The sequence below is a fragment of the Pogoniulus pusillus genome, chromosome 1, assembly GCF_015220805.1.
Source record: "Pogoniulus pusillus isolate bPogPus1 chromosome 1, bPogPus1.pri, whole genome shotgun sequence".
NCBI lineage: Eukaryota > Metazoa > Chordata > Aves > Piciformes > Lybiidae > Pogoniulus > Pogoniulus pusillus.
Window position 1 is genome coordinate 35,368,616 of NC_087264.1, and position 13,827 is coordinate 35,382,442.

Here is a 13,827-nt window from a genome sequence, read left to right on the forward strand (position 1 = left end):
CTCCAGGTGAGATCTCAGCAGAGGAGAGCAAAGTAACAGAATCACCTCTCTGGATCTTCTGTCAATGTATCTTTTGATGCAGCCCAGGCTGCCATTGGCCAGAAGGCCACTGTCTGCTCATATCCAGCTTTTTGCCCATCAGCCCCCCCAAGTCTTTTTCCACAGGGCTACTTTCTACCATATCCTCCCCCAGTCTGTATTGATTGTGAGGATTGTTCCAGCTCAGGTGCAGACTTGTTTTTAAACAGAAAACCTGACAATTCTATCAAGAATATCTTGTGATTCAAATTTCCATTTTCTAATTTTGTCCACTAAATTTCTAGCCTACAGTTTTAGACCAGAATGTGTTTGGGGTATTTTGGTGTGGGTTTTTTTTTCCTGTGATGGTTTGGGCATTAACCCACCCCCCCACACTTTTGAATTTGCCCCAGCTAACTCAGACGGCCTCTGGGAATATAAATGAAGCTATTTATTTACAGCAGCAAATATGCAGGCAGCTATTTACAATATATACAGTTATAGACAGAAATATACAAAGGATAAACAATACAGAAGCACAACTCCCCTCCCAGAAACCTGAGTCCCCAGGAGGGGCTCTCAAATCACCCCAACACCTCCCCTTGCCCTCTCAACCTTACTCCAGTTCTCAGAAAGAAGAGAGGTGCAGCCAAGAGGTTAGGGAGCAAGGTTAGTGGGAGCAAGGTTAATGAGATGTGACCAGGTCTGAAGGCAAAGGCAGAATGAAAGACAAAAATGGAGAATGTTTTACTACTTCTTCCCAGAGTTCTCAGCATGACAGTGAGAGAAGACACAATTGTTTTTCATTTCACTGCCCGTTATCTAGTTCTTTTACCAAAACATTCCAGCTTGCTTCTAACTAGCATAATTCCACAAAATAATTTATAATAAATCCTCCACAATAAAGAAAGAAATTGGGATAGTTAGAAATTATATGAACAATTGAGAGGCAAAGCAACACAAAACTCTAACTTTGTTTCCTTCTCTTGATAAAAGCAAGGACTGAGTTTTTATTATAACATCCAGGGGATAAACACATTGGATAGCTCAATAGCAGCTACTTTATATTTAAATGAGTGTAGATGATACTGAACAGGAATTTGCATGATTATGCCTTTCTGGCATCATGCATAAAATTCTAGGAGGAAGCTAGTGAATACAAGTAAGATAGATATTTTCATATCTAATTTTGAGGGGGGAAAAATCTCAGGTAAAATCAGCCTCATTTTGCAAATATTGAGATGATAAAAACCAGACATTTTAAAAAAAAATTGTTTTCCCTTAGATTATTCAGCTTTCAATGTAGAAATCATCCTCCCTTGTAGTCTGTGCTGCTTTTCCATTTTTTCTTTATTGTTTACATTAGGTGTTTTAACATATTTAAAAGTATTGTTTCTCTGCTTCTAGAAACCATGATTTTATGCTTGACATTTTCTGAATTATTTTGCTCTTGATGCCACCTTGTATCCATCTTCCCTTCCGTCTGCTTCTCTCTCTCTTCATCCCCATTTTCATGTCCCCTTCTTTCTTCTTCTTCTGTCAGCATTTGGGCTTCAACTATGGTAAAATTGGAACAATTTACTTCAGTCACATCTGCAAGAAAAGAGAATTTACCTGAACAGTTAGAGTATCTAAGCTGACATGCAATAGGTTTTTAAGCTTCAATAACTTTTTGTGTGTGTGTCTGAACCTTTACATTTCTTTCTAAACTTTTTTTCAGACATTTTTAAAGTCTAGAGGAGTTGATACATTCCTTCTCTTGCTGGAGTTTCTTAAGCACACACCTAAGTGTATTCCTCAGCACTCTCACTGAAACTATCAGGACAGTTTACATACCTCAGCTTCGAGAAGTGCTTTACAAATCTGATTTCTCAAAGGCATGTATCATCTACTTTGTAGCCTCAGAACTGCCTTTTGGTGGCTACACTGTTCTCTGCCTCCATTTCTGTGCTGTCATGTCTTGCTTTCTTAGGGGACATCTACAAGGCTACACATCTACCCATAACTGCTAGACCTCAAGACACTCAAAATGCTGTTTCTAGGGTATGAAACTCCCTTCTTGACAGGAGAGTGGATTTGTGTATGGCTGCTTAAAGCACAGATGAACTATGCAGGTGTCTGTGTGTTATCACAAGCTATGTGCAATTTCTATGTGTAAGATTAGCAAACAGTGCTTACACAGCAAGAGGAATACAAGCCCTGGTCTCTCAAATGCTACCTGGTCTTGTAGGGAGAAAGATCCTCAGGGATAGAGCTGTCCTTGTTGCAGAAAGTGACAAAACACTGGAATAGGCTGTCCAGAGAGGTTGTGGAGTCTCCTCCTATGGAGACATTCAAAACCCACCTGGATATATTCTAGCATGACCTACACTAGGTGAGCCTGCTCTGGCAGCAGGGTTGGACTAGGTGATCATTAGAGTTCCCTTCCAACCCCTACTGTTCTCTGATGCCATGATAAAAGAATATCAATGTGTGAGAGAAGAATAAAAGAGACTAACTATAGGTTGTTCTTCAAAGCATATGTCAGAAATATGCAGGGATTCATGGAGATTCTAATCCTAGAACATGGGGGGTGGTTATGCAGAAATGATACAATTTTCAATGGAGTCACTGGAAAACCCATATCTCAGGATGTGTCATGAAGTCTGGATTTTGCATACACACAGGGAAATGAAATTCAAGTTTAGGCCCCAAATCTCTTCTATGTGACCAGGAAATATTGTTTCTTGTGATCAATGCAGTTGAAGGTGGCTCTTATTTTTCGTGGATAGAGGGAGACTATGGAAGTATCTTAATGTAGGAAGGTTTCAACCTTGAAGCCAAGGATGTTTGTGGCAGGCAGGAAGGCACCTCTCTCTGCTTAGAACAGAAGTTTAGGAACCCAGAACATCTGCCAATCTTTTAACAGCCTCTTCACTCTTACCATGAGATCTACTGTGTGAGAAGTTTGGTTTGCCAGATGTCCTCTTAAATTGGATTATGCAGTGCTGATTTTACCCTATCTTAGCACTTTTTGTTTGGCTGTTGTTTTAGGAAATAATTCAAGGAAACCTAGATATCATGACATATTAACACAGCCTGAGGTACAATATGTCAGAAGAACCACTAACGTGTTCATTTATGTTCCATTAGTGGTCAGTGAACACAATGCAGTTAAACACAGCTAGGTTGGAAAGAAGGGTAAGCAGTGTTCTGCTTTGGGCCAAAAGACACTCCTGGGGACCGCTACCATGGTTCAGTTGACACACAGTCATGAAACTGTGAAAACTTTATTGTATATAAATCCTTAAATGCTGCCTAAATATCTGAGAAAGATTGTGGAAGAATACATCTGCAAGGTATGATTTGGATCATCCTTCTACTGTGAAACATGAAAGATGTCAGAGTGTGTTCCTGTCTGATTAATAATATCATATTTGTGTTTTATATTTCTGCAACTGGACATATTGCGTTGTGAGGATGTAAAGGAATTGAGTTAGTGATTTGATCACATTGCCTTCTTCCTCTAGCCAAACTTCTGCTGACAGAGCAGGGTGGGGAAGAGGTGTGAAGTGCCCCACAACAGTTAGAGAGGTCCTGTATAACCATGTGAAGATTAATACACTCAGGTGAATCCTACAGGAGCTCCTACTGTATGGCAGGAAGAGTAGGACCATGATATATTATGTCCTAGTTTCACACACTGTGGTATAAAGCAGTCATTTCACCCTGAGAGAAGTTACTTACAGGGATGATGTAGATGAAAGATCAGGAAGTAAAGGTTATTTGATTAGAATGAAGCACATCAAGCCTTTTCTTAAGAAAAGATGTAGCTGGCAATTACACTATACAGCTTCATGAAAATAGCACCTTGCAGATACTTGCTCCTCTGCCCAATTCTGAATGTCAGATGTCTTTAGTAGCTCTCACCTTTAACTAGTTTCCAGATTCTCTATAAAAATCTCAACATGTTTTTCTGTATATTTCCGCTGTGATTCTTGACGTATTTCATGACTGGATATAGAGCTGGATTAAAAAGCAGTAAATACAACTCTTACCTGTAGTATTTTCTTAGATGTCTCTCACACCCTTATGTCCTCTGTTTTACTTCTTTTCTCTCTGTGGTGAAAGACTTTCAAAGTGGCTTTACTTTGCCATTGGTCTTGTTGTCATTAGGGTTGTTTAACATGTCCTTTCAGGCTCTTGTTTCTGTATCTAGAGCTTAATCCTGAAGTTACTTTAATGATAAAGTGATGTCACCTTAGCAAATGAAGGACATCTTGGAAAAGCAACAGAAATTTAAAATTAATGGCCATTTTCATAGGCTGTGTTGGATTTTAGGTCAACTTCTGTCAGCTTGCTCCCTGTCATGTATTGGCAGAGGAGTGTATTAATTTGGCTTTAAGAAGAATATTAATTTTGTAGAGTAGAAGCATTTCCTCCAGTAAGAAAGAGTTGTGAAACTAATGCAAGAGAGAGCACGAGATGAGTAAAGATGATTTTGTTTGCAGAAAAGTCCTGAAAAGAACATTTTTATATGGTTGCACAATCTTGAATGCAGTGCAGATAGCTCCAGAGTTTCTACCACACTACCAATACTGAATTACCAGAAAGCTGCTCTGTTCTTTTACTTTTCCTTTCTGCAGCACAATTTAGCCTTCTGGAAAAAGGGATTAAAGGGAAAGCATCTCCAGCTAGCCTTGGAAAAGCTATTTAGCTTGCATATTGTGGAAACATCTTCCCCAGCTACTTACTGATGTTTTGTAATGCTGCAGCATATTGGATCAAAGACTAGAACTGCCACCTCCTGTTTACAGTAGGCTGGAGCAGCCACAGAAGTGTCAGGAACTGCTTTCTTCCTTGGTAGCATTGTAAATAAGACTGACAATGCTTCAATAGTTTAATTTCTTGCTATTTTCTCTTTCACCTACAGTACCTATGCAAACTTAGCTAAAATTTTGAAGAAAAGGAAATTTTTTTTTGCATATTTTCAAACATTCTTGGATATACCTAAACTATCAGTCATAATATGCATGCAGTACGGGTTGGGGGCTGCCCTGCTGGAAAGCAGCTCTGTGGAGAAAGACCTTGGAGTCTTGTTGCAGAGCAAGCTCTCCATGGAACAGCAATGTGCTCTTGTGGCAAAGAGAGCCAATAGCATCCTTGGGGTGAATCAGGAAAAACGTGTCCACCAGGTCTACAGAGATTCTTCTCTCTCTCTCTACTCTGCCCTGCTGAGACCGCATGTGGAATACTGTGTCCAATTTTGGGCTCCCCAGTTCAAGAGAGACAGAGACCTGCTGGAAAGAGTCTAGTGGAGAGCCACAAGGACGACTGGGGGATTTGAGCATCTCCCCTCTGAAGAGAGACTGAGAAACCTGGGGCTGTTTAGTCTGGAGAAGAGAAGACTGAGAGGAGATCTGATCCATGCCCACAAATATCTGAGGGGTGGGTACCAAGTGGATGGGGCCAATCTCTTTTCTGTGGTCAGCAGCAATAAGACAAGGAGCAAGGGCTACAAACTGGAACATAGAAGGTTTCACCTCCACATGAGGAGAAACTTTTTTACAGTGAGAGTGACAGAGCACTGGTTTCAACACCCACCTGGATGCATTCCTGTGTGAGCTACCCCGCTTTGGCAGGGATGCTGGACTTGATGATCTCTGGAGCTCCCTTCCAACCTCTACGGCTCTGTGGTTCTGTGCATATTGTTGTGTCCCAGTTTGAGGCCATGAGCTACCCAAGACTGAAGGACTGAAGTTACTTTTATACCTTTTGAAGAATAAGAATGAAAATACTGCACTTGGAAGTTTAAAGCAAGATCCTGTTTACTAGTGCATCTATGCAAAAAGGCATTCAGGTAAAATGAATACATCCACATCTAAGCCAAGCCTGTTGAACTAAAACCATCCAGAATCCTCCACCCCCTCCACCCTTAGCAGGCCTAAGAGTAGGCTGAAGCTGCCCTCCCCAGCTTAAGCCTACAAGGCCTCTGAAGGCTGCATGATGCAGCTCAAAATTCCCTGCCAGCTAGAAGCCATCTCCCACACACAAACTCTGAGATAAGTAGAGACATGTGCTCATCCTGGGGAGAAGTGAAAGAAGGAGAGGAAGGGACAGGAAGGCCCTGATATCAGCTAGTCTTATAACCTATGATACTGGAAAGAGGAATAGAATAACAACGTTACAACATCCTGGGATGACCAGGTCCATCCCCTGGGACAGGTCTTGGTCTCTGTAATTTTCTAAAGGAAACCTGGGACCCCCTCAAACTACCACATGTTGCTTCTGAGATAATTCCAAAAAGAAAAAGCATGGAGGGTCAGGAAAAGAGAACCTAAAATTAATCCTTAAAGTGTGTTCTAGAATTTTAATGTATGTTATGCTGAGATGGGAACTGCTGATGGACTGCATAAGCACTGTCCCAAGACATGACCCCTAGAAAGGATACTTTTTTAGCTCTGCCAATACCAAATTTTTGTGAGAACAGTTAGTGGTTTTCAATTTTCCAGTGGCAATGTGGTGTTTAAAAGAATCAGCTGGCTGGTAAAAATGCTTCCTTTTAAAGGTGACGTTACAAAGTGTCCAAAGAGTGTGATTCTGGGGGTCTGGTGGGATAATCAGCACTGGACTGCCCAATTTCTAGTTTAGCTTCTAATTTCTCTTTCTGGCTTTGAGAAAGTGCTTTTGTTTGTTATATTCACCAAATAGAGAGGAAAAGTAGAAACAAGAAACAGCAACACCATTTGAGTATAAACTCCAAGCTTGCCTTCACTGACTGTACCTGCTACAGCAGGCAACTTTGCAGGTAGATGTGTGAGCACCTTTAAATTAAAGATGGCTTCGAGAGAGAAGAAACAAACATGCAAATGAAACACATGCATTCACCTTCTGGTAACACCAACTAGGGTGGGAGACCTTTTCCTTTCCTCTGTGTCGCTTCTGCATGTACATTAAACAAATGACATAATCTCCTTGCCTCTATGTGTCTTGTGCTAGACCTAATAATTGCACTATTGCCCACATTTAGTGCTTCCAGTTGGCTATCCAGTGTCACTTGTGAAAAACAATGGGATAAAGATGAAGCTCATCTGCTGCTTGCTTCATTGCTGTGGCCCTGGATGCATGCTGAGATCAGAGAGCAGGTCCTGTGTCACAGGATGAAGGATCCTGTGAGTATGCTGGACATTTACAAGATACAATCTGCTTTTAAAACCACTCTGTATGGTCTGCATTTTTTCACTTACACATTTTCTGGTTTTTTTTAATATTGAAAGGCTGTCTTTTATGTGTAAGCATTAGTTTACAGGCTCAGCAATGACTTAGAGACTTTTGCATGGAGATTTCACAGTATCACCAAGGTTTTTACATCTGTACAACTGCCCCTTTTCCTTCATGGCCTTCTAAATCCAATTGCTTATATTTTTAGTTCTGGAAGATTTTGATTCAATCATGGTGTTGTTTGTGCATCCATTTCCAGTCTAGAATCTGTCTATTTAACGGGCTTAAATTTTGACTGTTTCCTTGGATCTCAATACTATGTGTAAAATAAAGGAATGTAAGCTACTTGGTACCTTGAACAAGTTGGTACACTGAAGAAGAAATTTTCAATGCACTCCTAAGCACAGATTCTGTAGATTTTTTTTCAAAGTGTATAGGAAAATTATTTTCTGTTTTAAAGTGAGGCCCTGAGCCATAGAAGTTGTACAACCTATGCATTTTTTAGCAACTAGGTATTAGCAACAAATTCATATGAAGCCTAAAATTATTATTTGAGCTGAAAAACTAGGCTGAATCAAAAGTTGCATTTTAATTTCCTTTCTTTATGTTTTTATGCTTTTGGTGTAAGAAAATATGCAAATATTTCTGTAAAATGTTTGAGACAGAAAAGTATACTTTTTTTTTTCTTGAACATTTTTCTCTTTCTGTATTGAAAGATCAGTGAATTACTGGAATCTCTTCAATATTCTTTTCAAACTCCTCTTCAAAAATGAAGCAAAATCAGATTTTACATTTCAGGTCTGTTAATGCAATCAAGAAATTATGTCAATAGAGAAATACATTCAAGGGATTATGTCAGCAGAGGCTAACTGGAGGCAAAATCTGCTACTCGACAGCTCCAAGAATGAAGGGACTTTGAAATGTAGCACACATCAAGTCCTAGAGTTTCCAGCTGATTCAGTTAAACTATCATAACAAAATAGGTTGTTTATAATAACTATTGTTATAATTGTTTCTTCTAATTAATTGACTTTTCTCACAGACATTCTGGCTCACACATTTCTGCATTAAGATTCAGGCAGTGTTTTTTAATCTTCTTCAAACCCTGGTGTGCTTGTGTGTATTTGCTCAAAAAGGAAGCAAAGAGGAACCATTTGCCTACTCTGTGTTTACCAGAAGTTATTAAGTCAGTGCTAAAAAGAGCAAAGATGCTTCAGATCTGGTATATCAGGCCTACTTCAAATAATAATCTAGTATCTTTCTGTCTGCTACTTTTTACTTTGTATATCAATTTTAAACATCATTGTCCACTTCTCTATCTGTAACATGGAACTGGAAAGTTCAGCTTCCTTTCTGGGAAGAGCAAGTGTAAGAGTGTGTGTGTATGTTCTTGCCATGTAGTGAAGAGAGGATGAGACTCTGCCATTACTTTTCCTCTAGTTGCAATCTACAAGAAATATTTTAATAATGGTGGGGGAAAAATCCTCAGAAATGTTTGTCATATAAAAGGCTTTTTTAACCAAAACAAAATTAAACAAAACAAAACAAATCCACAACATAAGAATAATAAGACTACTGCTTCTTAAGCAACAGTCATAAACTGAGTAAGAAGGGAAATGGATCCAGGTACATGCAAATCATTACATTCTTGGTAAGTAAGCAGTTAATCTCAGCCTGGGTAGTCAGACACACTCGTTTTTGCACCTACCTGTGCAGTTTCACATCTAATAGAGTAAAAAAAAAATTTTTTTTTTCCAGCTGGGTTGCTTTCTCCTCTTCATAAATATGAGAAGTTAACTATTTCACCTGTGATATGGATTTTATTTTTCATCTCAGAGATGCTGGGATGATGACTTGAAAATCCTTTCCTTTTGTTGATATTTATAAGCCACAAAGGGGTGGAGGTTAAGCTCCAACCCTGTTTTCAAAGGCTTTTCTCATCAGCGAGGGGCAGGAGCTGAGCTCCTGAGGGACCTTGAATTCATAGTTGTATTACCAATGAGTAATGCCTTGAAACTGCCTCTAGTTCTGCTGCACTTGTGAATTTTATGTGGTACTGAGTTTAGTATCTTGATTAAAACTTAGGAGTTAACATAAAGTAAGTCTCTTGTTACTATATTTTTTTCAGATTCTTACTATTTTTTCATCAGTCTTCTTTATGACCAAAGTAATAAATGCACTGCTATAGGCTTTTATGCTCCGATTTTATACTTTTGACTCCATCAATAATATCTGCAGCCATGCTAAAGCAGACTCTCAGGCAGTTAAATAAGCTGGATGAACCCATTAAGTAGATTTTTTTTTCCATATGGAAATGTAAAGCTGTATTTTAGACAAAACACACAATTGAATACTTTTGTGGTCTGCACGCTTTTTTTTTTAAGTTCAGTAAAAGAAAATCAAGAACTGCTCACTCCTGAATGTGTAATGAAGCAGTCTGGGCAAATTTATTCCCAAAAGAACATAGTTATGATTATAATTATACATAGATTTCTTTAACACTACCTCTATTGATTCTTGGCACTGCCTGAAAGATTTGCAGACCTGTTGGCTTTACCCCTTCCCTGTTTTTTCGCCCCATAGTGTAAACTGGTGATCAGATTCCCATCTAATGAGGCAGCCATTCTGAACACGTAGAGACAAAGAAGAGGTTTCCCTGGCAACAAGGACCATGCCAAAGCTCTCAGAACAGTTATTTCTCCTGTATTCAGTTACTTTTCTGTTTAAGATGCCTGTTAGTGTGAGTTCAGAGGCAATGCCTGTCAAGCTTTTCAGAGATTACAGCTTTTTAATATACATAATAAAATACAGCTGAGGCTATGTTTTATGAGTAAACTGAGAAGTGATCCTGTGACATTTTTTCAGGTTTATATTTTACTTTATAGAAGCTTAAGACACTCATTCCTACAAGATCATTACATACATCTAAGGCTGTTAAATACAATTCATATATCTCTTTAGAACTTTACTGGCCTCAGCAAAATTTGTGGATGTTCACTAAATTCTGAGCCATATTTCTACTGTCACTAGAATAAATACTGATCTAGGTTTTAGCTTTGAAATACACATGAATTCAAGCATGTATAGATGCAAGTAGAGATTTAGAACCATATGTGATATAACTTGGGTTTAAATCTCTAAATGTAGAGAAAGTTTACAATACTAGATTTATTTATTTTTTTTACTCTAATAGTAAAAACTATTAGAGTAACATTAAGTGGTTTTATTAATTTACATCTAGATTTGGTAGGAACAATCTGAAATCTATGCAATTTCTGTTCTTGTAAATTCAGATTAAGAGATGAGCTCTTCCACATCCCTACAATTTACTGAGAGAATTGAGTAGGTTAGTATATCACCCAAGTCTAAATCTGGCCAGTACCCTCAAATTGTTCGTGCAGTTACTCAACTCAGCTGAGAGAGTTTATCTAGAAAGTGTCCTTACAGTGCATCTGCTCACACATATTAAATATACAGTTGCAGTTTCCTCATCCTGTAGAAGAGAAACTGAATATCACGTCCAAGGTATTCCTGGAGATGTAGACTAGACTAGTTCCAGTTGGAAGCGAACTACAAAGATCCCATAATTACACACAGAATGATAGGGGGTTTGGAGCTCATTTTGTCCAACTGCCTTGCTGAAGCAGGTTGCACAGGAATGCTTCCAGGTGGGTTTTGAAGGTCTCCAGAGAAGGGGACTCCACAACCTCTCTGGACAGCATGTTTCATTACTCCATCTTCTTCAAAGTAACGAAGTTTTTCTTTATGCATATATGGAACTCCCTGTGTCCTAGTTCATGTCTGATGGCCCTATCACTGGGTACCACTGAAAACAGACTGGTCACATCTTCTTGACACCTGCCTAAACATAAATCTAACCCACAACTTCTAATCCCAAATCCCTAACCCATAATCCTAACCCTAAACCCATTCCTAATCCTAACACCCGTAACCTAGCACCTAAATCTAACCCAAAGCCTAACCCCAACCCTAACCCTAACACCAGCCCCAACTGTAACCCTAATCTCTAACCCCAACCCTAATAAACACAATGCTGTGACTACAGCATTGTATGAAGGGATGGACAGCAAGAGTATGAATATTTTGAGGCAATAGCATAGATTGTTTCTGGACAAGTACTGCAGTCATCTTTCCATCAACAACTGTCCATAGCTGAACTCCTAAATCATTAATCCACCTCATTTTTTGAAGGAAAGATCCTGTTTTAAAGCTCTTCAAGTGAAAATTCAAACATTAGGATCTCAAGAGGAATAAAACCTCCCTACAGCCTCGAGTAAAGAACGTAAAAGGCAGAATTTAATGTCTCTCTCTTCATTATTCACTATTGATGATCTGTAGAAAGCTACATAAAGAGTGTCTATGCATACTGAGTGGACTCCTGCATATTTAGAGAGGACCCTAGGCAGGTGCTTCCATTGGGATCTTAAACAGATGCCAACCTGTTCTATGTGTGAGATAGGAAGCAAGGTTTCCTGACGGCCCTGGAATAAGAAGGCTGAAAAACAGGCTCTGCAGAGTTGTTTGTATCTGCTTCTTAGATGCTAACTATATCACTTCTCACAAGTTCGTCTGGGGAGTTACTGTTTGGCTCCCCATTATATCCTAACTCACATTCAATTCCACTGTTATATGTAAAGTCAAGTAAGTTGCAAAATAGTAAGAAAATAAGGTGGAAAACCAAAAGTGAGAATATGAGTCTTGCTTTGAACTAGTATGAATTATTGCCATCTATTTATTTATTTATTTTGGTCCTGTGAAGCCTGCTAAGGAGACTCATTTCTGCTTTGTAAGACCACAGTGATTGCCTCAGACACAAAATGAATCAGGCCTCTCACTGGATTATGTGGGTGGTGTTTCTACTCTTCCCTAGTGTGATAATTCACAGCCTGCAGCTGTGGCATGCAAGCTTAAATATTTTTTCTCTTTCTGCTTAGCTTCAAAAGGAAGGACCTGCATTCATTTGTTGTTCAAAAATAAAAACAAACCAAAAAGAAGCAGCAGCAAATACTGAAGGAGACCATTAAGGATCAGTATTTTGAAACAGAGTAGTTATAAAACAAAACAGTATAAAAGCCTCAATGATTCTGTGTTCCAACCAGCGCCCGTGAGTAATGTCAGAGCAGTAATTGAGTTGGTCCCTACCTAACCGGGGGGCCAACCAGGCCCCCCGGCCTTTGGATCCCCTCCACCATTCACCCAGTGAGCACCACAAGGACTCACCGAGGACGATCCGAGGAGGATCCCTCTGCCCAGTTGGGCAAACTTAGAGCTTCTGCCCTTCCCGGGGCCCATTATAAAGGAGAGTGGGGAGGGAGGGCAAAGTGGTCACACCTGGGGTGGGAGGAGACTCCAACAGAGCCCAGGTGCTCTGAGTTTGGGGGGAAATGAGTTGTGGGGTGGGAAAGGGGCAGATAGGGTGGAGTGGGAGGAGACTCTAACAGAACCCAGGTGCTCGGAGTTTGCAGGAAAATGAGTTGTGGGGTGGGAAAGAGGCAGATAGGGTGGAGTGATCTTATTGCTGTCTACGACTACCTGAGGGGAGGTTGTAGCCAGGGAGAGGTTGCTCTCTTCTCTCAGGTGGCCAGCGCCAGAAGAGAGGACACAGCCTCAGACTGTGCCAGGGGAAATTTAGGCTTGAGGTGAGGAGAAAGTTCTTCACTGAGAGAGTCATTGGACACTGGAATGGGCTGCCCGGGGAGGTGGTGGAGTCGCCGTCCCTGGAGCTGTTCAAGGCAGGATTGGACGTGGCACTTGGTGCCATGGTGTAGCCTTGAGCTGTGTGGTAAAGGGTTGGACTTGATGGTCTGTGAGGTCTCTTCCAACCCTGATGATACTGTGATACTGTGATAAATAAAGACTGAATTAATTTCTCTTGACATCAGTGTGTTCTTAATGCAGTTAGAGGCTAGAATTGGAAAAAGAACAAGATGTGCACTTGCTCAGGTGTATAAATAATAAGATAATGGGTGTAAACAACTCCTTTTCAATTGACAAGGATCATTAAAAAGACTTTTAATCTAATATTCACTTAGCTCCTATTAAAGACTTAAATTATCTCTTTATACAGCAACATCATTTGATATTATTAATACCTATTAAAACATATTTCTGGGATTCTGTGTGTAGTTCAAACGAGCCAGATAAAAAAGAAGCCAGCAAATTGCTTTTTTATATCATTAAAATCACTTTGCAAATTCTCAGCTGAACTTCACTTCGAAGTGCATTTTTTTTAGTCTAGGAATCTCTTTTCCTGGGAAAACAAGGTAAAACTCGAATTCAATGCTTTTTTCCTTGCTACCACAACATAAAGTTTGATCTTCCATGGCATATTTCCTAAAAGCTGCTGCAAAGTTTTTTCCATACCCTGTAAATTATTACTTTCCCTAATGGCTTGCTGTATTTGCCAGTACAATAACTAGGATAGCACTATTAACACTTAAGCTAATTAAGGTTTTCAGAAAACATTGGTTATGTTGTTCTCATTAACATTCTCTTTAAAAAAAAAAAAAAAGCTATTCAGATGTATGAAAAAAAGAAAAAAAGAGGCTTGCTTTTAAATCTGGAGAAATAAATGTAAGTGTTCATACT

The 13,827-nt window shown here is 39.5% G+C and overlaps 1 long non-coding RNA gene across 1 annotated transcript; it reads right to left on the reverse strand.

Annotated features, from left to right (window-relative positions):
- Positions 1 to 1,283: 1,283 nt before the first annotated feature.
- On the reverse strand, positions 1,284 to 12,531 carry LOC135180797 (uncharacterized). Its single transcript, XR_010304562.1, has 2 exons — positions 12,460 to 12,531; positions 1,284 to 1,611 (listed from the first exon to the last, which is right to left on the reverse strand). It is a non-coding gene; the product is annotated as an uncharacterized LOC135180797 (long non-coding RNA).
- Between the last annotated feature and the right edge of the window lie 1,296 nt (positions 12,532 to 13,827).